Here is a 23,281-nt window from a genome sequence, read left to right on the forward strand (position 1 = left end):
AAATTTCAGCTGTTTTAAATTACCCAATCTGTGGCACTTTGTTCCATCAGTCCTAGGAAGCTAAAAACAAAAAACAAACAAAACAAAACAAAAACAAAAACAAAAAACTAATGTCATCAAAATTGAGGTTTCTGAAGGACTGTGCTCAATCTAAGTGAATTTAAAAGCCTTTCTTTTAGGCTAGTATCCAAGATCTATAAAGAACTTATCAAACCTCAACACCCCAAGAAACAACCAATCCAATCATGAAATGGGCAAAAGACATGAACAGACATTTCTCCAAAGAAGACCTACACATGGCCAACAAGCACATGAGAAAATGCTGTGCATCACTTGCCATCAGGGAAATACAAATCAAAGCCACAATGAGATACTACCTCACACCAGTGAGAATGGCTAAAATTAATTAAGACAGGAAACAACAAATTTTGGTTGGATGTGGAGAAAGGGGAACCCTCTTGTACTATTGGTGGGAATGCAAGCTGGTGCAGCCACGCTGGAAAACAGAATGGAGATTCCTCAAGAAGCTAAAAATAGAGCTACCCTATGACCCAGTAATTGCACTACTGGATGTTTACCTCAAAGATACAGATGTATCTGAAACGACGGGACACCTGCACTCCAAAGTTCATAGCAGCAATGTCCACAATAGCCAAACTGTGGAAGGAGCTGAGATGTCCTCCAACAGATGAATGGATAAAGAAGATGTAATATACAGTGGAATATTACTCAGCCACAGAAAGGATGAATATCTACCACTTACATTGACATGGATGGAACTGGAGGATGTTCTACTGAATGAAATAAGTCAATCAGAGAAAGACAATTATGGTTTCGCTCACATGTGGAATATAAGAAATTGTGAAAGAGACCATGTGGGAAGGAGGGGAAACTGAGTGGGGAAAAATTAGAGAGGAGGACAAACCATGAGAGACTCCTAACTCTGGGAAACAAAGGATTGCAGAAGGGGAGGAGGGTTGGGGGAGGGGGTGACTGAGTAATGGCATTAAGGAGAGCACATGATGAGATGAGCACTGGGTGCTATACTAGAGGTTGGCAAATTGAATTTAAATATAAATAAGCCTTTCTCCTGGGGGCAGATTCCTCCAGATTCAGAACCAGGCAGGGAGTTTGGGGCCCGGGAGGCAGCAGGGCAGCTCCCTGTCCTGGTGTGGGTCACCTGGCTGGGGCCCCAGAGCAAATGCTCATCACTCCCGCGGGGCTCCCTCCCACCACGGGAGAAGCCAGCCTGGCGGAATAAGGAAAAGAGATGGCAGGGCGCACAGGCTTTCTCTGGTTCTCAAAAGGAAGCAGCTCCGAGTCTGTTTTCTCTTCCGTCAGATTGATCTTTCATATTTCCAATAACTCCTATCTTTCAGCAAACTCAAGCAGGCTGGGTAAGAGCTGTGAAAGTACCTAACTTCAAAGCCTTCACATAAATCACCTTAAAGGCCTGCCCTAAGCCCAGGGAAGCCGGAACGAGGCCTAGAAATCACTCCTTATTTCATCACCGCCTAACTGAGACTTTGTTCCCCCGTGCAGGTCACATGTGTCACCTTAACTGCTGCCACCAGGGTCTCAACCACCTCCAGACACCTGCATCAGCCGCCCCGCAAGGGCTGAGTTATGAGCCGCGCCCCAGACCTGCTGCCAGAGACTTCCATGTTATTCCAGGAGCACGATCGCCGGGGGCGGCCTCGAGAGGGTTGTGGTTTAATTTCCTTTGCTGCTTGCTGGGTAGCATGGAAGGAAACGGATGGAAATGATGGCCCTCCACGGTGGTCAATCTTCTGTCTCTACCACTGACGGTGACACTGTTGACAAGAAGGGGATACCTTTGTGTGCTGGGACAAGTATGAGAGAAGCGAGAAGAGCAATAGGGACAGGATACTAATAGTGCCTTTTTCTCTGGTCCTGGAGGATTAAAAGTTGGCTTTTCCTGCTACGCAGAGTTTTGCCTGACATCTCTTGTCTGGATTGAGTTAGGAAAGACCCGTGGGACCACGGATGGGAGAAGCTGCTCGTATGGCGGCAGGTTGGTAGAGTAAAATAAGATTTCCAGTCTCAGATGAGATACGTGCATATAAGTTCAAAAACTGTGTTATGAGGGTTCGCTGTGACTGGGAAAGGTGAGGACTGACAGTAGCAGGGCAAGACGTGCACACAGAGCGGCCCACAGCGAGCTGGGAGCACCCTTAGCGGAGTCCTTGAGTTCCAAGGAAGAGATGACCAAACCTTCCTTGGTTCTGGAGTGGGGCCGAGCTTGCTGGGTCTGCCCGTGGGGCACTGGCTCTGTGCAAACAGGGGCCTCCTGGCAGCTAAAACCCAACCAGGCTCCACTGGCCAAGCCTCGTTCCCTGCCCGGGGGTCATGTCCTTTCCTCCCAAAGAGGCTCACTTGGCACTTCTTTGTAAGTCAGCCACCCAGACAGGGGCATCCTTCTGCAATCCAGCTGTCTGGATGAGACAGCTTTGTTTTTTAAAATTTTTTAATTTTTACCAATTTGTAGTCTCAGCGCACACAAGCCGCCCTAATATGACAGGAGAGCAACCTTTGTGTGGTTGCTTTTAGGAAATGGCACGGAGGGAAGGGAACAGAGAGAGAGATGATATCAATGATGATGGCAAGCCGTAAGTGACTTAACACACGGGTTGGGGGAAAGCCACCAGAGCCCGAGACTCATGGGAAACTAGCCTTTCGAGTTTTTTTTTTTTGTGTGTGTGTGTGTGTGTGTGTGTGTGTGTGTGTGTGAATGGGGCCATTCTGCCCTCAGCCTTCTCCAATTTTGAATTTATAGGGGAAGTCCAGGGCTATAATTTAGTGAGGAAAATGAGGGCATTGTGTTTTCTCTTTGAAACGACCCAATACTTAAATGGAAAAACAAGACCTGCTCTTAACAATCATTTGGTACACATTTAATAACCAGAAAAATCCTTTAATTTCCGGAGGAGGCTCAGAAATCTTTACGAAGCATGTGGCTACTGTGGTATCTGTTTAGGAAATACGTGGAAGCGGAAATAGGAAGATGTGCAGGGGTGCAGAGGGGGAGCCGCCCTGTGTGCAGGCCTCCTCAGAGGCACCTTGCCCCCTGTCTTCTATGAACCCCGCTGGGGGGAGGCATGGGTGCCTGCTGGGTTCCCTGGGGTGGCAGCTCCATCTCAGCAGACCCTGCCACTGCCTGGCCATCCTTCACTCCCAACAGATGTGTCCTCACCTCCTTTTCTTCCTCAGCACCCTCCACCCCCACATCAGCTTCCTGGGGCTGCCAGGACAAAAAGCCATAATCTGCGAGGCTTCAAACAACAGAAACCTATTCTCTCACATATCAGGAGGCTACAAGTCCAAAATCAAGGCATCAGTAGGTTGATTCTTCATGGGGGTTTGGAGGGAGAGTCTGTCCAGGCACCTCTCCTAGATTCTGGTGGTTGCCCACAAACACTGGCCATCCTTGGGTTGCAGACGCATCACCCCAATCTCTGCTTCTGTCATCATTTCTCTGTGTCTGTCTTTTCTCCTCTTCTTAGAAGGACTCCAGTCATATTGGGTTAAGAGGCCACCTTCCTTGGGTATGATGTCATCTTAACTCTACTAGTTACATCTGCAGTGACCCTATGTCCAAATAAGGCCACATTCTGAGGACCTAGGATGGACATGAATTTGGAGAGGGGGACACTGTTCAACCCAGTGCACCCTCATTCTCCAGACACTGAAGTCCATGGAACTCAGTTCATGGAATCCCGGGGAATTCATCCATGGAAGCTCCCAACCTTGTAGCTCATCTTTGACTGTGCCTGTTCCAGAAGACACTGTTCTCTTAACATTACATCCCAACTTAGAAATCCATTCCCCCTCCACCCCTGTCATTAGAACCAAACTCCTCTACCAGTATTTTCAACATCCTTCCCCGCTCCATCAGGTGCACCACTGAGTACTGTCTCTGGGTTCTCACTCATCACATCTCCTCCTCCATGCCCTCCTCTGCCCTCTGGCCACCACACCACGGTCTGATGGCTCTTCTCCTCCCTCCTCCCAGCCGGCCCTCCCAACTCTCCCTGCGAGCTTCTGGCTGCTGTGTCACTGCAACAGCACATGGTAGATCTCTCTTTTCAGGCTTGGTCCTTTGAGCTGGATTCCCTGACATCTCTCTCAAGCACATGCACTGATATAGCCTCTGTTTCCAGCACCCAGGAACAAGGTGGACCAGGTCCCTCCATCCCTGAATCACTCACTGACTCTCCAGTTCGCTGGTGTTCCACTCAAAAGTCATCGCCCCAGCGAGATTTCAGGCTTTCTGAAGGCCGAGACCATGATATATCTGTTTCTGCCCTCACAGCACAATCCAGAGACTGAGAACACTCAATCAGTTTTTCCCTTCAAGCATGTATGAATGCAGCCATTTTGCTTTATGGGCCTGGGTTCCTAGAAAGAATTACTCATTAGGGATTGAGTCAGTTTAGGATGTTAACACAACACAATTGGGGATAAAAATCAAGCTGTTTTATACGTGTTTTGAGTTTCTAAAGGTGGACCTGAGGTCTGCCTGTGTTAGCATCTGCAGGGTTGCTTGTTAAAAGGTAGGTTCCAGACCTAGATCTACTGAATCAGAATTTCAGGAGCTGGGTCTGGGAACTGGTATTTTTATGTCAGCCCCAGACCAATCCAGGTGATTCTTATGCGTGATAAAGTTGAGAATTACAGATCTAGACATGTAGACAACAAATATTGATTTTAGATACATTAGTCAAGGACAAACTAGTGACTTATTAGAGCTCACGGAGCCAGCTAGGGCAAAGCCAAAAATTATTTATTGCGTCTTAGGTGACCAGTCACTGCAAGGGCTGCCATAGTCTCCTGGTGCAGAGCAACAGTCTCACAAAATCAGGTGGCCAGTGGAGAAAATCTGGTGGTGGTGGTGGGGGGTGTCTGTGGAGTGACCCCATGGGCGGCGCTGAGCCCGAAGCCTGCCCCAGCTGCAAACAGAGTCTACCTGTCTTCCTATGCTGGTTTCCCCCGAGGCGGAGAATTAGAGCACGCTGTTCATTTATAATGTTTGCTTTGCTTTTGGAAACACCTCAGGGCAACTCAGGATAGGTTTTCACAGTGGTGTTTGACTTGGCTTGGTTGCAAAGTTCCCCCTTTTTAGTCTATTTATTGCAAGTTAGCACATGGCCCCATATCCAGGAGTCCACTGCCAGGTCTGACACAAGTCGAGGGCAGGCAAATGAAAGGAAATGGTGGGAGGGCTGAATCGTGTGTCCCTATATCTATCTTCCCAGCTTAGAGCTAAGCTGAGGTCTGACCTTTTACTGTAGCCCAGTGATGCCTTGAGGTGGAGCGACACTTCCAGCCACTGTCTGCCCTGCAACAGGGTCCAAAGGCATTATTTTCAAGGAGATATATTCCATTCTTTTTAGCTCTCATTTTGCATATATATTTTCTTTTCTTTTTATTTTAAAAAAGTCAGCTACCTTTCCATAGTAAATTGCTTGTCCTCTTGATATTCACTTTCGAGTTTCAAATAGATGCCATGTCACATTTTAATAAAAAGCTAAAGGCCAGCACTGTGCTACATTGTTTCATTTAACTCACACAAAACTCTATGTGAAAGTATTATTAGATCCCATTTAATAATGAGAAAACAAATTCAGAGAAGTTAAGTGAGTGGCCCAAGGTGACCAAGCTCCTAAATGGAGACCAGGGCTTAGAACTCAGTGCCATGTTTTCTCAGTGATGGGAGCGCTCTCTGCCTGGTGATGACCTACCCCGGCCTGAATCTTGTTTCTTTGCTTTGAAGAAGGAGAAAACAAGTTTGGCTGAGGGCTGAAAGATTTCACCTAAGGCTAGCCCCTATTTGCATTTATGTGCCAAGTTTATATCAGCAAAATGAAAAGTGAGGAAATTTACCGGTCTACACTGATTCTTTTTGTAATTCTGTCCATATAATTCTTTTCGTAAACCTGAAAGGCCTGATTGGGATTCACTAGTGTGAGTGACATGCACAGTTCAAGACCCAATCAGAGCATAATCAGGACCTTTGGGATATGGCCACTGTCATCTGATCCAGGGAGGACCGTACTCAAAGATGTAGGTGTTGGGTGGAATCTGGTACACTTGAGGCTGATACTAGCAAACTGAACTGCAACCTATGGATTTTAGGTAATGGCCCAAACACTCCACATCTCCCACTTGACCATCTCCTTCATACTCTTTCCCTTCCGTATTTCCCGCAGTGTTGGCATGGGCTCAGCTCTCCTGCTCCATACCCAAGTGTAGCCTTTGAGAGCCATGGTGACTGCTGGCTCTATTAACCTCTCTTCCCAGCAGCCTGGGCCTGAATTAGAGGACCCATGTTTCTCTCTACTTCAAGGGACACACAGCAGGCTTCCAGCCAGCTCTCGGTCCTGGGTAAGGGCTGATCTTCATAGAATGAGGAATATTGAAATGAGAATAGTTTAGGATTATATTACTCAGCTGCGAAAAGACACTAGATAAAGAAGGAGTTCTATAAATTTAAAAAGCCTGGTAATTAATGAAATCCAAAGGACCCCAAAAGGGGCTAAGCTATTGTTGAAATGTGAATCCCATGTCTGGACCTTGTACACAACAGTTTATAGACACTGGACCGGGCAGGCTAGAAGGGGTTAATGGTCCTATTCTGCTGTGTCTGTGCCAGGAAACACCATCTTGATTTTTTTTTTTTTTTTGGTAATGAGCTAAAAGCAGTAAAAATAAACCACCATGGGTAACAGTAAGTACTTACTACCCTATCAGCAACCGCATTATGTGTTTCATGTTTGCAGATGTGAATTCCAGTAGCCACAAAAGCTGAAGTTGGTGCTATTATCCTAATTTTGCAGAGTGGGGAAACAACAGATTTGACGAGTTCAGTAACTTGCACAAGATTACAAAGTTAGCAAGTGGTAGGACCCAGAAATGAATGGGGTCCTTTCTTCTCCACACTGTCTCCCATGAAATACTATTCTTCTCCCCACTGTGATCTGATGTGGTATCACATTCTACTACTGCACTAGCCAGGTCAAGAGCAATTATGCCATCCTGGCAGTATGCTGAGGGGTCAGTCCTGGAATTAGCAGGGTTCACCCTCAGCCAAGAAAATAATATTCCAAGGAAATGGTATCTTAGATTTTTTCCCCCTTGGTGGATAGACATTACTTGGGAGGGTTATGGTATGTTAAAGATATATTACTGTGACATCTTGTAAATTTTATAGCCACTGTCTTACACTTCACTGGCATTCCTGATCTCATTGTGGTATTCACTTCAAATAATATTGTGTGGACAAATGTGTAAGAATCAAAAGCAAGTTGTAGACTTTTTGATGATACACTAAATGATGATGTCTTTAGGAATGGATTTTTTCCTCAAATACCAGGGTTTTAAAGTTCTCCATGATTCCTCTTATAAGGAGTTTCTTTGCATTCATAATTATAATTGTTACAAGAAAAAAGAGTTGTTTACTCTTTGTAACACTGAATATTTCCCAACTATTAAAAAATATATAATTTTGAACACATCTGACTTGAATGAAGGAAAAAGTTCTCAGTCAACACATTAGAACTTAAAAGTTCGGAAGCTTTCAAAAATTCTTCATGTGTGGGCTCCACTCCTAGGCCAATTAGGTTAGATCTCTGAGAAGTGTGATCTGGTTAGTTAAAATTTAGAAAATTCTGCAGGTGATTCTAACATGTAGCCAGTGTTGAGAACTACTGGGTCTAGACAATAATGGATTTTTCAATTTAGGGAGTTAGATCTTGATTAGTATCAATGCATTAATGTATCATAAAGGAGAAAGACCTACATTATACCTCACAATGAAGAGTTTTGAATATAATGCAATTAAAATATATCCAATGAATATAATACATTCAATGAGTCAATAAGTCACAGATACAATTCAATAAATATTACTGAAAGAATGAATGAACATCCTACAAAGTTTCGTATGGAAAATAATATCTTGGAGAAACTAAGATAATTGTAAGAAGTACCAGTGATAAAGAAAAACTTTTAATTAAACTATGATAGGCCATGTATTATGAGCTACACTCCAATTTCAAAAATGTTCAAAACAAGGAGAAATAGATTTTATAATTGAAGTACATATTACTAATGTCCACTAGATGTCGCTGTAATCTGCTGCTTCAGGTTTCAAAGGCAATCTCAAAACCAATTTTCTCCAAGTATTTAAAATTGTAATAGTCCACCTCTTTTAAAGACAAAAGACTTAGAATTATCATATTTTGAGGAATTGCTTATATTAAGACCTACCCGAAGTACCTCATACTGTGTAAAATTATTTAAAATGTGAATTGAAAAGTTTGAATGGCTTGATAGAAGAGGTGCGATTGCTTCCCTTTCATCCACAGCCCTAGATTTCATATTTCTCTTGTTTTTAGTGAGTTACAGAGAAAAGACAGTCATAACAGGGCTTATGTTTGACTTAAATCAAGTAAAACATAAAATCCGAAGGAAAGAAAACGATGTCTTCTAGTTTGAAGGCAGCAGATGGTAGCCCCTTGCACACACAAGTTACTGCTTGCCGTGACAAGAATGGCTGGGTGAACAGGGGGAACCAGGATCAATGGGACTGGGCCCTGAGAGTAAACTTATGCTCAGTGTCAATCCTGGTAATTGACTCAAGGCCTCTGTGGCTGAAAACCTGGATGACTTCCCCTCTGGGGTGAGAATCACCCTCCCAGTAAAATAATAGAGGCTTTGGGACAAAAGGAACCTTGCAGAAGCTTCTAGAGAAGTGCATAGAGCAGTGCTACTCAAACTGTTCCAGATCTCCAATGAGATGAGAATGGAAATTAAGTACTTAGAAATACTTTTATAGCAACATAAAAAGTCAGTCTATGTCTGTGAAATATAATAAGAAGAAATTGAACTTGAATTTTGTGTGTATTTTTTATTTCATTTCTCTAGTAATTCAGTATTTCTAGTATTTTACAAAAGTACTGGTTCACAACTAATGGGAAATTTTTAAAAAGTAGTCTTTCACCCCAAATAGCTTGGGAAGTACTGCAGAAAGCCCACCTTGAGCTGCAGAGGAGGGAACCCCAGGATGATGACCCTATTAAATACCTTAATAATATCCTAGTGGACAACATAGGTCAAAAAGGGCTGAAGAACAGGTGCACCTTGATTCTGAAGCATAGGATGACTGGAAAGGTAAAAGAAAATCCTAACAACAGCATACCTCAGGGATCCCCAGCCTCTGAGCGCACAGCTGGCAGCTCACCCCAGAACCCCACCAGCTCTGCAAGGCTCAGAGACCCCTCACCATCACCCCTAAGCTGCTCCCCCCCTTGCCCAATGCACACACACAACAAATCGACCTTGGGATGAGAGGAACTCGGGGGGCCACAGTGAAAAGAAAATACAAAACCTCTCAGAATTGCTCAAATCTTATATATTCGGGTTCACAAGAGAAATGCAGAGAGAAATGCATAGACTTCTTCCTGGCTTGACCCAGCCTAAATCAGCTGGCTTTGATGGAAATGAGGCTTAAAGCAGCTTTTCCATGTATGGATGGTTTTCCATGTATGGATAACTGGGTTGGCAATTTTGCTTCTCTAAAAAAAAAAAAAAAAAAAAAAAAAAAAAAAAAAAAAAGCCCTGTTGCATTATCATACCATTGGTGTCTTTTTTTAGAAAGCAAATTGGAATACCTATCAAAATGTGAATTGTGAATAGTCTTTAACCCAGCAGTTTGCCTGCTAGAAATTCATCCTACAGGTATCCTATTACAGCAAGGAAAGGCACGCATAATACAATATCTAACACTCATTGGTTCTTTGTGTGAGGAATAAAACTAGATGAAACCAAAATGGCCTTCAATGAGAGTAGTTAGTCGATGGCACCCCACACAGTAGAAGAGAATACACCATTAAAAGGTTCAGTGTTCCTCTAGGTAGTCATGTGGAAAGAGTTCCAAGACCCAATTTAAAGTAAAGAAGCCAGTTGAGTACAATGGGTACAGTGTGATCATATTTGTGTAAAACAAGAAGCATATGCGTTTTGATCATACAGAGAGCCCTTCTGGAAGCTGTATAAGAATCTGTTCACAGTGGTTACCTCTGGGAAGTGAAGCTAAGGGTCAAGACGAAAGAGAAGGACTTTTGTATCTGACATCACACACTACTGTTTTCTTTTTTAAGTAAAGAAAAGTATTAATGTAACGTAGAACAAGGTGCCTATTACAGAGAATCGAGAGCTATAAGAAAAGGCAGCAAATATCAGCCAAAGATATAACATGAAACAAGAAGTTGCACAAAAAGTCAATCATGCTGCAAAGGTCAAGAGACATCGACCAAGGGGAAAACACAACTCCTAGATCGCTGTCACCCATGGCTGGGGAATATTTTTAGTCACAGGCAATTATCAGCTGCAGGAGACCCTATAAAACCCAGTGGAACATGTGGCAGGGGATCTGAGACTTCCAGGGATCATGGTCATCACGAGGTAAAGGAGTCAAGAGACAACAGCCTTAGTATTTAATTACGCTGTGGACACAAAATGGGAGGAAAGGAGATTGGGGTTAGGTAGTTAAATAAAACAGGGTTGCCTGGCCCTGCTTCACAAACAGAGGGAGTATCTTGGCTACCCAAAGTGCTGTTAACTTCTACAAATGAGGCATACACATTTCCTGTTTAATTCTATCCTGCACAGTGCCAATTCACCGTGATACCACCGGTCTCAGAAATAACTTTCTTAAAAGGTGTATGTGATTACTCTATTTATATAGGTATATAGTCTCGACCAAGGAGAGTTGCGGAGGGAGGCTCCCTGTCCACCTGGGACCTTCAGCACAACACACTGCACTACAAGCCCTCGTGGCTAAAGAGCCTTTTCAGTGCTATGTGAAGCTGAGTGCGTTCAGCAACACACGCTGCTTACTCTGCTTTGGATTTTCTCTAGGCCACTTATCTCATATTCTAGGGAGCAGAGTTGACGCCTTGTTGCAGGTCAAGTGTGTTGAAGTGAGCATTCAGGAGGTGCCTCAAAGAGACCAAGGAAGAATATGATGCTGGGTGTCAAAACGCCAGTTTCCAGGCAGCGAGGGTTGCCTTCATGGAAATGGTGAACAGGACGCTGGGGGTGAAGATGAGAGAGAGACACACGGGACAGGATGGATTAAAGGTACTTTGCAATTGCAAGGAGCATCATAAGCAGCACTGCACCCCCGGGAGACAAGGCCCGCGGGCCGGAGAGGGGATGTCAAGGCAGAAGCCGGAATCAAGCTCATGATGCTCTGAGGAGCAAGTCTCTCCAGCTTCTACCCACCTGCTGTGTCATGGCCCATCTGATGCTATGATGGGGAGTTGGCGGGGCTGGCGGGGCAGGGTCAGGTGGGCACGCGGCCACCCCTCCCCATGCCCACCCCCAGCAACACTTGGGCGCTCAGGCCTCCCCCTGCATTTGGAAGGAGCCCACAAGTCCTGTTAGCCAGGGTGGACCAGCTGCACATCTGCCCCAGCCCCGAAAACATCAGCAGGAGCAGAGACAATAGTCTTTTGCAGAACGGCCCTCGGGGGAAGCAGCTGTGCTGGGGATGGGGAAGGATACTTGGATAGGGACCGCAGGGAGGGGCCCCCACGGGTGCCCTCAATTGCAGGGGCTTTTGCTTTGCTCAGAGGGGGCTGCAGATCGGAGGCCAGAGATGAAGTCTCCGAGCGAGCGAGCGAGCAGAATGGAGAGGCTGAAGCTGCCCCCCCAAGGGCCCTTCTTCCTGCTGGGCCCTTCCTTTATTTATTCAGAGCACTCAGCCTTTCCGTTGAGTAAATACTGAACAAATACTGTAAAACCACCGTTTAAACAGTGTGGAATTATGAGCCTGTCTCCACCCGCACTGACCGCAGCGCTCCCGGGCCTGCGGGTGGGGATGGACGCGCGGGCGCCTGGCGAGGCGGGCACTTCCGGCGCCGCCATCTTGCCGGCGGTGCTCATGTGCCGAAGGAACCGGAAGCCGCGCTCAGACCGGAAGTCACGTGGCCAGCGTGACTTTGGCGTGAGGTAGGAGAAGGGCGGATGGCTGGGTAGGGAGCTTTTGCCTCGCGAGGTAGGAGCCGGGATGAGAGGGAGGTTTTTAGGCCCAGAGAAGGGGCGCTGTGGTGTGGTCTGAGGGTCTCCCGGGAAGGCGGGAAATATGCGGAGAGGCAGAGGCAGCGCTGCCTCTGTGACGACGCTGACGCGTTCTCTCACAACCGCGGAGCCCGGAGGTGGTTCCCTCGAGGGAAGCGGTAGGCGCCCCCGGTAGAGGCCTTGGCTGTGGAGCGACACCTGAGGAAGTGTGTTCACCAGCCTCCTGCTCCCGCTGCCGCTGCCGGAGGGAGAGAGATTCAGGGCCCTGCGTGCATGCGACGTGCCTCCTCCCTGGGGGCTCGGCGGAGCCACCGACGATGACGTCAACACCCAGAACCCAGGTAAAGCCAGGGCTCGGTCGTGCTCCTCAGATGCGGTGGGCACAGCTCCCGCTCAGGTCCCCCGAGCACCGAGCACCACCACCACCGAGCACCACCACCACCGAGCACCGATTTTGTCCAGGACACTCTTCCCACCCCACACCAGCCAGACTGGAAAAACCGGAAAAGCAAAGGGAGCTGCCCTCAGAGGCAGCCGTGGCTATTTTCTTTCCTTGGGACCAGTTCAGTTTTAACTAGAAACTGGAATAATAATTACAGTGATACATGTTTACAGGTTTTAACTAATTGATCCCTTGGAGTCCTCTTCTGGGGCGAAAGCATTCTACCCACCTCATACATCAGGAAAACAAGAGGCCATATGGTTGCGCTGGGCTGGGTGGTCGCTGGTGTCAGTAGGAGAGTGGAGACGTGGGTGTCAACAGTTCTTGACTTCTTGGCCCGTGTCCAGGCTGCTGGGCCTCGCAGCCCCTAGGAAGGGCAACACATTGAGGAATTGAGGTGGACCAGACCATAAACCATCAGGAGCGATTGGCTCTCGTTAGGGCCCCTGCCTGTGCCTGTTTCTCTTGGAAAGACAGGCGTGGAGAGGAGGACAGCGCGTTTCTTCAGGAGTGTTTTGCCCATCTTTAATTACCAGTTAAAACAAAAACATTCTGTAGAGAAAACCCTTACGTTGCTGTGAAGGTTTCATCTTTCCCTTTTGAATTCCAGGGTCTGCAGCCACATAATCTAATGTTGGCCTGAAAAAATATTTGTCTGCAGAAACACTCGCATGAGGTGTTGGGAAGACCAGCTCCAGGACACTGAGGTGGAGCCCCTACGGTAGCCCCCAGCCAGATCCCCTCAAATCAGGCCCTGACCTATTTATTCTAAATCCTCTTCACCCTTTGTAACAAGTGGTATCTAGAGCGTCTCCTGATCGTATCTTCTTTATCTGCCAGCAATAGTTTTCTCGACAAATTTAGGTGAGATGGTGGGTGTAGGTGAGGGGTGAAGGGCCACAAAGGTCTTCAATGATCATGACTGTTTCAAGGTCAGGGAGGTGGTAGAAACACAGGGAGGCAGGTTGGGGATTCTCCAACCCCGACAGATGAAGACACACACAGAGGCATGCAAGTCAGCAAAGAAATGTAGGCTGGATTCCCAGAGAGAGACAACTGCTTGTGTTTTTTATAAGTGAGCAGGAGGGTCAAGTACAATCCTTTCAGAGTGTAGCAAGGCCGATTACCAGCCCTATGTGGAAGCATAGCCTTGCCATCTCAATAGATTCTCCCTCTGAACCCATAATAGGCCTTTACTTAGTCTTGATCCCATGTTATCTGGTGGTGGTGTTGTCCAGTGTTTCATACATGAAATGCCCGATTTCCCCCAACCACTTGTAGGCTTTTGAGTAGTAGGGACCAGGGTTTTCATAATCAATATTAATTAAAATGACTGATCAAAAAGTTTTCCCTAGTGTATTATCAGCTGAGGGACATAAACTAATTTCAGTTTCATTCCTATTGCTTGATTTCCTTTCATCGTTCCAAGTTTCCTGTTAAGGCCCAAACTTTGAGAGTCTTCCCAATGCAAAGAGCACATCTGGGAGGCATGTGTTTCACTCTTTACTTTTTCACAATGGTAATTTTTTCGGCTACTACAGGAAGCTCGTGGATTCAGAAGTACAAGGAGCCCCACCAAGTCCTAAGATGATATCCATTGATGCTATCAGCAGGTCTGAATGCCAACATCTGCTTAAAGAATGACTGCCCTGAGAGGTTCATTTGATTGGTCTGTTTGCAGGTGATAACCTCATATTGAAGTAATTTTTCCCCACCAAAGGGTCTAGGATAGGTTCAGTTGTAATCTATTTTATGTAGTTGTGACTGTCTTAAGAAACCTGGAAAGGGTTATTAAGAGTGTATATCTACGCAAATGGATAACTTTTCCAGCTCAACAGTCTGTGAACACCATTAGTAGCCCTTGAAATGGTTCTCCAGGAAGTGTGGGCTGTTAATAACTCTGCCCTGATGCTCCAATGTGAGCTGAACAATGAGATAATGTATAACTTTGCAAGTAGCCCAAGTGCTCTGAATTGACGACCTGTTCAGGGAGACTGAGATGTTGTGCCATCTTATACCCCCAGAAAGTGCTGCCAAAGGAACAGTGGACAATTATCAACTCTCCCTTGGTAGTAGATTGATTTGTCACTCTTGTTGGTAGACAAAAGAATGACAAACTGACAAACTATGATGCTTGTACCTTTACTGGTTCAGAGAAGGGCTCCTTGTCGGACCATCAGAAGTGCTAAGACAACTCATGTGGCAAGAGAGAGAATTATTCCATCAATAGAGAATTATTCCATCAATAGCTGTTAATTGACTTTCACTTTGTAGAAAATATAGTAAGTGCTTGGACGTAGAAAGAAAAATATGCCCTCAGGATGTTCATGCTCCAGCTAGGGAGATAAAGCACAAGATTGAAAAGCTACTTAAAATACAAGGCAATGGAATACCTACCCTTTGGGATAATAATTCAGTCATTACAATTAATGAAATGCATCTAGAAGTACTGAGGGCTAAGTGGGGAAAGGCCAGTAGCAGAACAAGATACCATCTATTTTAAAAATGAAAGGAAAGCACCTATGTGTGTATGAACATATGTTTATATGCAAATGCATAAAGGAGTTAGGAAGAGGACACACCAAAATAGACAGAAGTTCCTTCTGGGGAGGGAAACGGGATTGGGGGAGGGCAGTGAAAGACAATTTTCTTATTTCTCCTCCACATACTTCTGAATTGAGTAAATTATTTAGAACAAAAAATATATACTTCTCATGTAAAGAAGGAAAAGAGTGAAAGTATAACAGCAAGTACATGATAAACACCAAGGGGTGACCCCAAAGGTTAATGTGGTGGTCTTGTAAACTCTGCAACTGCCCCCCCCCACCCCTTCTCCTTGTCTTCAGAGTCCTGCTTTGCTCAGGAATGGGTGCATGTCTCCAGAGATACCTGAAAAAGACAAAATAATGGCGGTTCCATTCCTCTGCAGGGATTCCTTGAGCTTGATCATTTGATACAATCAGGGCCAGTGAGATTTAAAGAGATGCCTAGGAGGTTGCTGGTGAAGCTTCTCTGCTCTTGAAGAGAGGAGCAAAAAAGATAAAGCACTTCTTCCTTCTACTGGATATTGCAGCGTCTGGATGTGAGTATTGGCAGGTGGCAGCCACCTTGTGCCTTAGGGAGCTACCCCAGAGACCAAGCCAGACACTGAAAATGCTGGTAGAAAGATGGAGAAACCTGAGTCCTTGGAAACATTATTGAGCCACTGAATCAGCTGACCCAGAGCTGCTCTGCCTCAGGACTTCTGCTCCAGTGAGAGAGCACATTTTTTCTTGTTGTTGAGGTGGGATTATCAGTTACTTACAGCCCAGTGCAGCCTGATGGACATATCAGTCAGCAGGAGTCCTGTCTGAAACCTCAAGCCCCTTGGTCACATCTAGGGGACCTTTGGGTCCTCAGCACCATGGCTCCTGGGCACTAGAACATACTCCAGAATGGAGAAGGGGTCATGAACCCTTTGGCTGGGAGGAGACAGAGAGACACATTCCCCTGGCTTGTCAGTGTGTGAGCAGGGCTGCAAGTGTGAGGTGGGAGGATACCAGACAAGTAGATCCATGGTGTGTCCCTGGGGTGTTTGATACAAGTTCCTAACAGAGGCAGGAGTGGCACTTGGGAGGCCAAAAAGAGCCATCTCACCAAAGGGTGGGAGTGAGTGTGGGGTTGGGACAGTGGCTGCCCTGCACAGGACTGCAGCTTTGCAGAGCCTAGGCCAGGCAGCAGTGGGGTCAAGCAGGCTGGGCAGGGCTCACATCAGTGGACACTGGGGAAGAGGCAGGAAAGGGTGGGAGTTGGCTGACTGCAGGTGTTCCCAGAATCCCCCACAAATTTCCCTGGAAGTGATGATGATCTTGACTGGTTTGTAGAGGGGTCTACCTGCATTAAAACCCAGCGCCCAAACTGCTATTGACTTAAAATGTTTTAAACTAGGATAATTCCTTGCAGTGTATTGAGGCTGGGCCCCTGAAGGGAGGGCAGGGAAATGAAGTCTTACTTATTGTGGTTGCTTGAGAGACAGAGACAAAGAGAGAAAGAGAAGGATGATTTCTAGTCCTAAACACCCACCCGGGGGGTGGCTAGTTTCGACTTGGGCTCTGAACACCAGACCTGGAGGTATCTGTTTCTTTTCCCAGTCTCACCTCCAGCTTGAAATCAATCACCCTGCTCACTTCTTGGAGTGAAGTCAAGGAAGGCTTACTGTTAAATCACAAACTCTGAGGGGGGATGGTAAAAAAAACCCAGCCCCCTGCTTTCAGACTGCTCTGTGGAACTCTAAAATGACGTGACTGTGCCCCGGCAGCCCCAAAAGCTCAATGCCAATCTCATTAAAACATTTTCCCACTCCCCTCCTAGTAGGATAGCTATCATGTATATAATTATGTATATAATATATCTAAAGGAAAAAACCCAGTAACTGTTGCTGAGGATGTAGAGAAAGTGGAACCCTTGGGCATTACTGGGAGGGAATGCAAAGTGGTGCAGCCTCTTTGGAAAATGCCATGGAGATTCCTCAAAAAATTAAACATAGAATTACGATCATATGACCCAACGATTCCACTCCTAAATGTATACCCCCCAAATTGAAAGCAGGTATTCAGACAGACATTCGTATTCCCATGTTCACAGTAGCGTTATCCATAATAGCCAAAAGGTTGGAGCAACTCAGATATCCAAGGATGAATGAACGGATAAACAAAATCTGTATAAACACATACAATAGAACACTATTGAGTCTTTAAAAGGAATGAAGTTCTAATACATGGGAAAACCTCGAAACATTACGAGAACTGGGCCTCGAGGACGAACTGCATGATTCCACATATATGAGGCATTCAGAGGGGTCAAATTCATAGAGATAGAACATGAAATAGTGGCTGCCAGGAGCTGGAGAGGGAGGAGTAGGGAGTTAGTGTTTAATGGGGAAAGGGTTTCTGTTTGGTACAGTGAAAGAGTCCAGATAAAGATGGTGGTGATGGTTGCACAACAGTATGAATGTACTCAGTGTCACTGAATTCTGCACTTAAAAAAATGGTTAACATGGTAAATTTTATGTTACATATATTTTACTGCAATTTTAAAAATTAAAAGAATTCTAATAATTGAATAAAAACATCATCAGCATTCAGATACTTGAAAATATACTGATATACATTGGGGACCATCTGTGTGTTAAATTGGGCTTCCTTCTTGCCTTCTCTTTGTGCCCTCTGGAATTAGGCTTCTCCCAGCATTTCTCTGAGGGAGTTCACATTTATTACAAATATGCCAGTGGTTAGGAAGTTTGTATCTCCTGCACTAATCTTTTAGAAATGCAGACTTAACTCTTCTCCACTCAGATAAAATTGTGGGAGCATAGCTGTGACCTGCTCTAGTCACAGCAGCAGAGCCAGTTGTATAAAAACACCTGTGATATGACAATCACAATATTATATCTGTCACGTATTTAAGTTTCTGATGCATCATATGTGGCTCTTATATTTATAAATAAGAATATCAACTACTATTAGGTATTGTTAGTGCTCTGCTTTGGAACAGAAACTCCTCTCTCTTCTTCCAAGCATTGGGCAGTTTAATCAAAGAGCATCTTAACAGCCATATGGAACTTTCCCTTGAGTATCATATTCATCAAACCCTACAAATGTTATCTATCCATTTGAACTCATAAAATAAAATTTTACTAATAGAATACTATGTTTCTTTCGAACGGGATTTCTATAAGATTTGAATTCCAAAGAGTTTCTGCTGAGAGAAAAGGTTTGAAAAGCACTGTATTTGCTTAAATCTCACTCGGTTCAATTTGATAAACATTCATGGAAGCCTTTGTTCAATTATTAGCTGAGCACACGATAAACTTGTGGGGGATGAAAAGTAAGAGAGTTCAATTCGAAATGCCTACAATATAGAAATGGTTTATATATTTTAAGTGGTTGGAAAGCTTCAATAGAATAATATTTCATGACACATGAAGAAATATATGGAATTCAAATTTTAGTGTCCACAAATAAAATTTTATTGGGACACAGTCACATTCATTCACTTTTGTATTGTCCTTGCTGGTTTTGTCCTGCCACTGCAGAATTGGTAGTTGTGACAGAGACTATGTCGTCCCAAAGCCTAAAATATTTACTGTCTGGTCCTTTACAGAACAAGTTTGCCAACTCCTGGATTAGACAATGACTATATCAAGTAAAGTCTGAATATCAGGACCTGAGAAGCCCACCAATAATCTTGATGTTGCTAGCATGGGGGAACTTTACTGCAGAGGCAGTAAATCTGGATCAGTGGTTCTCCAGCTTGGGTAGAACCAGACCCCCCCAATGAGATATCCAGAAGCATGTGGACACAACTTTTGTTATTATAATAATGGTGATACCATGGGTGTAATGTGGGCAGAGACTCCGGACTTTAAACACCCGACGGTGTAGGACAGACCTGCATAGAATTGTTCTACCCCTAAACATCCATGGCATATGCATTGGTAAACCAGATAGTCACTGTGATGGATAATCTTACGTGTTGACATGATTGGCCACAGTGACTGGATATTTGATCAAACGTTAGTCTTTGAACTTTGAGTAAAGCAGATTTATGCTACATAATATGGATGGGCCTCATCCAATTACTTGAAGGCTTTAATAGAATAAAATCTGACCTCCCTGAACAAGAAGGAATTTTACTTGCAGATGGGCACTGGATTCAAACTGTGCAACTCTTCAGAAAGTAAGATGTGGAAATCTGTTACATCTGTTCTCATCTCCTCCTGTCCTTCTTTACTACAACAGAAACCTTTTATCCAGACACCCTTTCCTGCTACCAGAGAAGGAAACCGGCTGATGTTGATGCCATTGGCCAGAGTGGCTTCTCCATTGCTTCCTACCACTCAGTTCGGAGCTTTCCCAAGAGAGAATTCACGGAGTACAGAGTCACAGGAGGACATGTGATTCAACGCAAGAGCCACAGACATCAGAGATAATGTTTCAGAATCCTGGAGCTGCTGTAACAATCACCACAAACTAAGTGGCTTAAACAATGGAAGTGTACTCTCACAGTGCTGGAGGCTGCAGGTCTGAAATCAAGGTGTTGGTAGGGCCATACTCCTTCTAAAGCCTCTCAGAGAGGGCCCATTCTTGCCTCTTCTGGGGCTTGTCATGCTCATCTGTAATCCCTGGCACTCCTTGGTTTGTAGACACAACACTCCACTCCGAGTCTGTCTTTATATGGCCATCTTCCCTCTGTGTGTCTGTGTGTTCAAATTTCCCTCTCCTTAAAAGGATGCCAGTCAATGATTAATCCTAATCCTAATACTCAGTTATTACCTCATCTCAACTCCGTTACATCTGCAAAAAAAACCCTACTTTCAAATAAAGCCACATTCACAGCTATCAGGGGTTAAGATTTGAGCATCCTTGGGTGGGGGGGGGCACAATTCCACCCACCACAGATGCAGACTCCATACTTCTATCAATCTACCAGAAGCCACAAAGACCCTACATAGAACATCTCTTTCTGAGGCCTGTGAAACCCCACCCTCCAGCAATGTGTGCATGAGAATAGAAAAGAAGTCATCCACTTTCATTAGACGCCTGGCAGAAGGGAGCTAGTAGCTAGCGTGCCCTCCTTTTACCTCTCCCCATGGAGCAGCCTCGCTGTTCTGCAGAGTGGCTCTCATGGGCCACGACGGAAGGCTGGGCACTGAAGCCTGGGCAGCTGCTCACTTAAATTCCTGAGCCACACAGAGCAAGCAGCCCGGAGTGACAGTGACTTGGGGGATGGCCAGACTTGCTCGAAAAGCTGTCATTTCAGAAAGGAAGGGAAAAAAATCCTTTTTTTTTTTTTTAAATCGCTGAAAGTCAAAGATTTAAAAACTTGGCTATGACCATGAAATGTCTGAAGTAGAGCTGGTCTGTAAAGATAAGTCTCTTAAACCAGCAGGCATTCCAACAGGCCGTTGGCAGCAGCTGAGCTACCATTGGCTTGCTTGGAAGAAGCGTGGAATCACATGGCCCTTGCTGGTTCCTGGAGCAGGGGCATAGAGAGGAGGAAGGAGAAAAAAGGTAGGGAGTGGATGGAAACATTTTCTAAAGGTGGTTTCGTCCTCTCCCGGGGCTTCCTGATGCTCAGGAGAGGAGAGTTTAGGGACCTGCCGAATATCTATCTAATACGGAAAAACAGCCTCAGACATACCATCTTGTAACTGGAGCCACACAAACCTCTACTTCTGAATGTTCCCATGGCAAAGACACAGATTTTCACAACATTCCAAGAAAATCCTGAAATTGAGTCCTGTAGATGGCTTGGAATTTTTTTGGCCAGGGAAATAATATTCCACGCATCAGAGGTGCATCTGTGTGGGCAGATGTCTTGCAACCAATGGAGAGAGCCCCAAAGCTGGTGGTCACTGCTGGGGGTGGGGGTTGGAATGCAGGCAGGAGAGCAAAGTGCCTCTGCTGCAGAGATACTGCTGGGCTGGGTGATGCCAGAGATGGGGAGCAACAGGGTAAGGATTCAGGAATGTATTTCTCTTCCCCATCCCCACTCCTTGCTTCTCAATGGAAATGGCAGCATTGTCATGATTTCCCAACTAAAAATCATGGAGAATATTTAGTGTCTTATGCATGAAGGCCAGTGGCCAGTATTATGCCCGTAGGCATTGGAATTTTATATCAACAGCAAAATCTCATCTAAAAAAAAACTTGTATATCAAATCATTATAGGAAATTTATTCATGTCATAACTTTAAAAATAAAGACCTGGTCCTCCCAGCAGAATCTTTGCACCCCTCATTATGGATTAAACTGATGCCCAAACTGAGAAAGTGGCAGGCTCACTGGCACCTATGCTTATTATAAAATCCATCTTCTTTTCATGTCCAATATAATCAAGGCAGCCACACCCCACACTCAGCCAATCTGGCCTTTCTTTCCCCAATTCCAGACCCCACTTTATGTGAGAATATATATAATCACCCTGGTGGGCTTGGAGCCTGTCTTGAAATAAAACATCAGAACCACAGGGGAGAGACTCAAACCCAAATTGTGCATCCTGACTTGGCACACATATCCTTCCTTGTCTTCACTTGTTAATTTGGGGAGGCACTGAGAGCTCCCCAGGATGGGCGAGGGTTTTGCAAACATTCCTGCCCCAAGCCCTGCAAAGGCCTGACGACCAGAGCCCAGAGCTCTCCTGGCTCCTACCCTAGCCCCTCTGGAGACAGAAGGACAGCCCTGCCCATTCAGGCTGCCTCCATTCTCACAAACTCCATGCAACAGCATCTGGAGGACAATGTGATATATGGCGTCTTTTCAGAGAACAGGATGCAGATGCGCGGGGGAGGGTAACCCGAGAACAGTGCAAGAAGATGCTTCTGTCCCCGGAGTTCAACGCATAAATTACAAACCACAATTTCAAATTGGAAGGGAAGTATTGACATTTCTCTCTTTCCCAAACTTTGGCCTTTGTGCTCAAGGTAAGTTCAAGAGGAGTGAAGCTTTTACCAGAGACAACTTCTTCCCATCCTGTGTCAATCATCTGCTGGGTCCTCCACAAGCAGTGTGTCTGTCTTAGTGACAAGGTCATGCACTGTGCCCCCACTGCCCTGACACTGGCCAGCCACAGAAACCTCCCATCCAAGTACTAACCAGGCCCAACCCCACTTAGCCTCTGAGATTAGACTAGATCGGGTGCGTTCAGGGTGGCATAGCCGTAGACCAGGCATGGAAACCTAGTGTTGATGCATGGTCTTTTCTGGGAGCAGAAGGAATTTGGTAAGGGAAGGGGAGAGGTTGAGATGGTAGGCACAGAGGGAGGCGGACATCCATATCATTACAGATACATAGCCTGAGACCAGCCAGGGCATTCAGCTGGACCATTCCCATTCTGTCCAGAAACACTCACTGTCCTGAATGGACACTGTTCTTAGCCCATGCTTCTACCCTCCTGGCTACAGGGAGCAGGGAATATGAGCTTGAATATACCCAGAAGTCTCAGAGACAGAGGGCTACAGGCTCTGTCACCCTTTGTGTGTATTTGTCTCTCTAATTGTACAGAACAAACAGACCGCTTCAAAGGGGTTGGTTTCCTGCCCATCATGTCATGGCTGTCCCAGGTTCTAGAAAACACTGATCCTTCTCTTGAAATTTCATTTGGATACAAATAAATGGGGTGCGTGTGTGACAAATGGGACAGGCTAAATTGTTGAGATGATCTCTATTCACCTAAACTTTTGCAAACAAGTAATTGCACTCAGGCCTTAAACTCTGGATTTGGGAATTTTCCCACTTAGGTGGAAAGTGGATTAGGCCCCATCCTATATGACTGACAATGGAGCAGTAACGTTACAGAATGAGGAGACACGTGACCTCAGTGCCAGGCCTGACTGCCCTCTACAAGCACAAGGAACTCTCTTGTAGATTCATCTCCTGCAGCAGGGTGGGTGGCTGGCCACGTCAATCTGCCCTGAATTTTAACCTGCATGAGGGAAACAGGGAGTCAGTTACACTGAAAAATTAGGCTCCCCTCCCTGCAGACGAGGCTTCACATAACCCTGGTGGACCTTCTCATGACCCAGGAGAATGGTCAGTATGGGTGCCATGCGATAGCCAGGATTATATATCCAGACACTGTTGGACGTGGGCCCACTAAGGCAAATGCAGCCATTTGGTGTTCAAATGTTACATTCAGACACAGCCACTTTCCAGTAGGACCAGCAGGCACTTGTTAGGAGAAACAGGGCCCATG

At 45.5% G+C, this 23,281-nt stretch overlaps 1 protein-coding gene across 3 annotated transcripts in view; it reads right to left on the minus strand.

The window, feature by feature from the left end:
• Nucleotides 1-23,281, minus strand: part of CLDN14 (claudin 14) — a 49,433-nt gene that overhangs the window by 22,135 nt on the left and 4,017 nt on the right. For 2 of the 3 annotated variants that reach the window (XM_038581457.1, XM_038581454.1), the window contains exon 2: nucleotides 12,777-12,914. The gene's annotated coding sequence lies outside the window, so the exon portion shown is untranslated. Of the gene's footprint in view, nucleotides 1-12,776; nucleotides 12,915-14,687; nucleotides 14,884-23,281 lie in introns of all 3 variants that reach the window. The other variant, XM_038581455.1, reaches the window with a different exon arrangement.

This window comes from Canis lupus, chromosome 31 (assembly GCF_011100685.1).
Source record: "Canis lupus familiaris isolate Mischka breed German Shepherd chromosome 31, alternate assembly UU_Cfam_GSD_1.0, whole genome shotgun sequence".
In the NCBI taxonomy this organism is placed as follows: domain Eukaryota; kingdom Metazoa; phylum Chordata; class Mammalia; order Carnivora; family Canidae; genus Canis; species Canis lupus.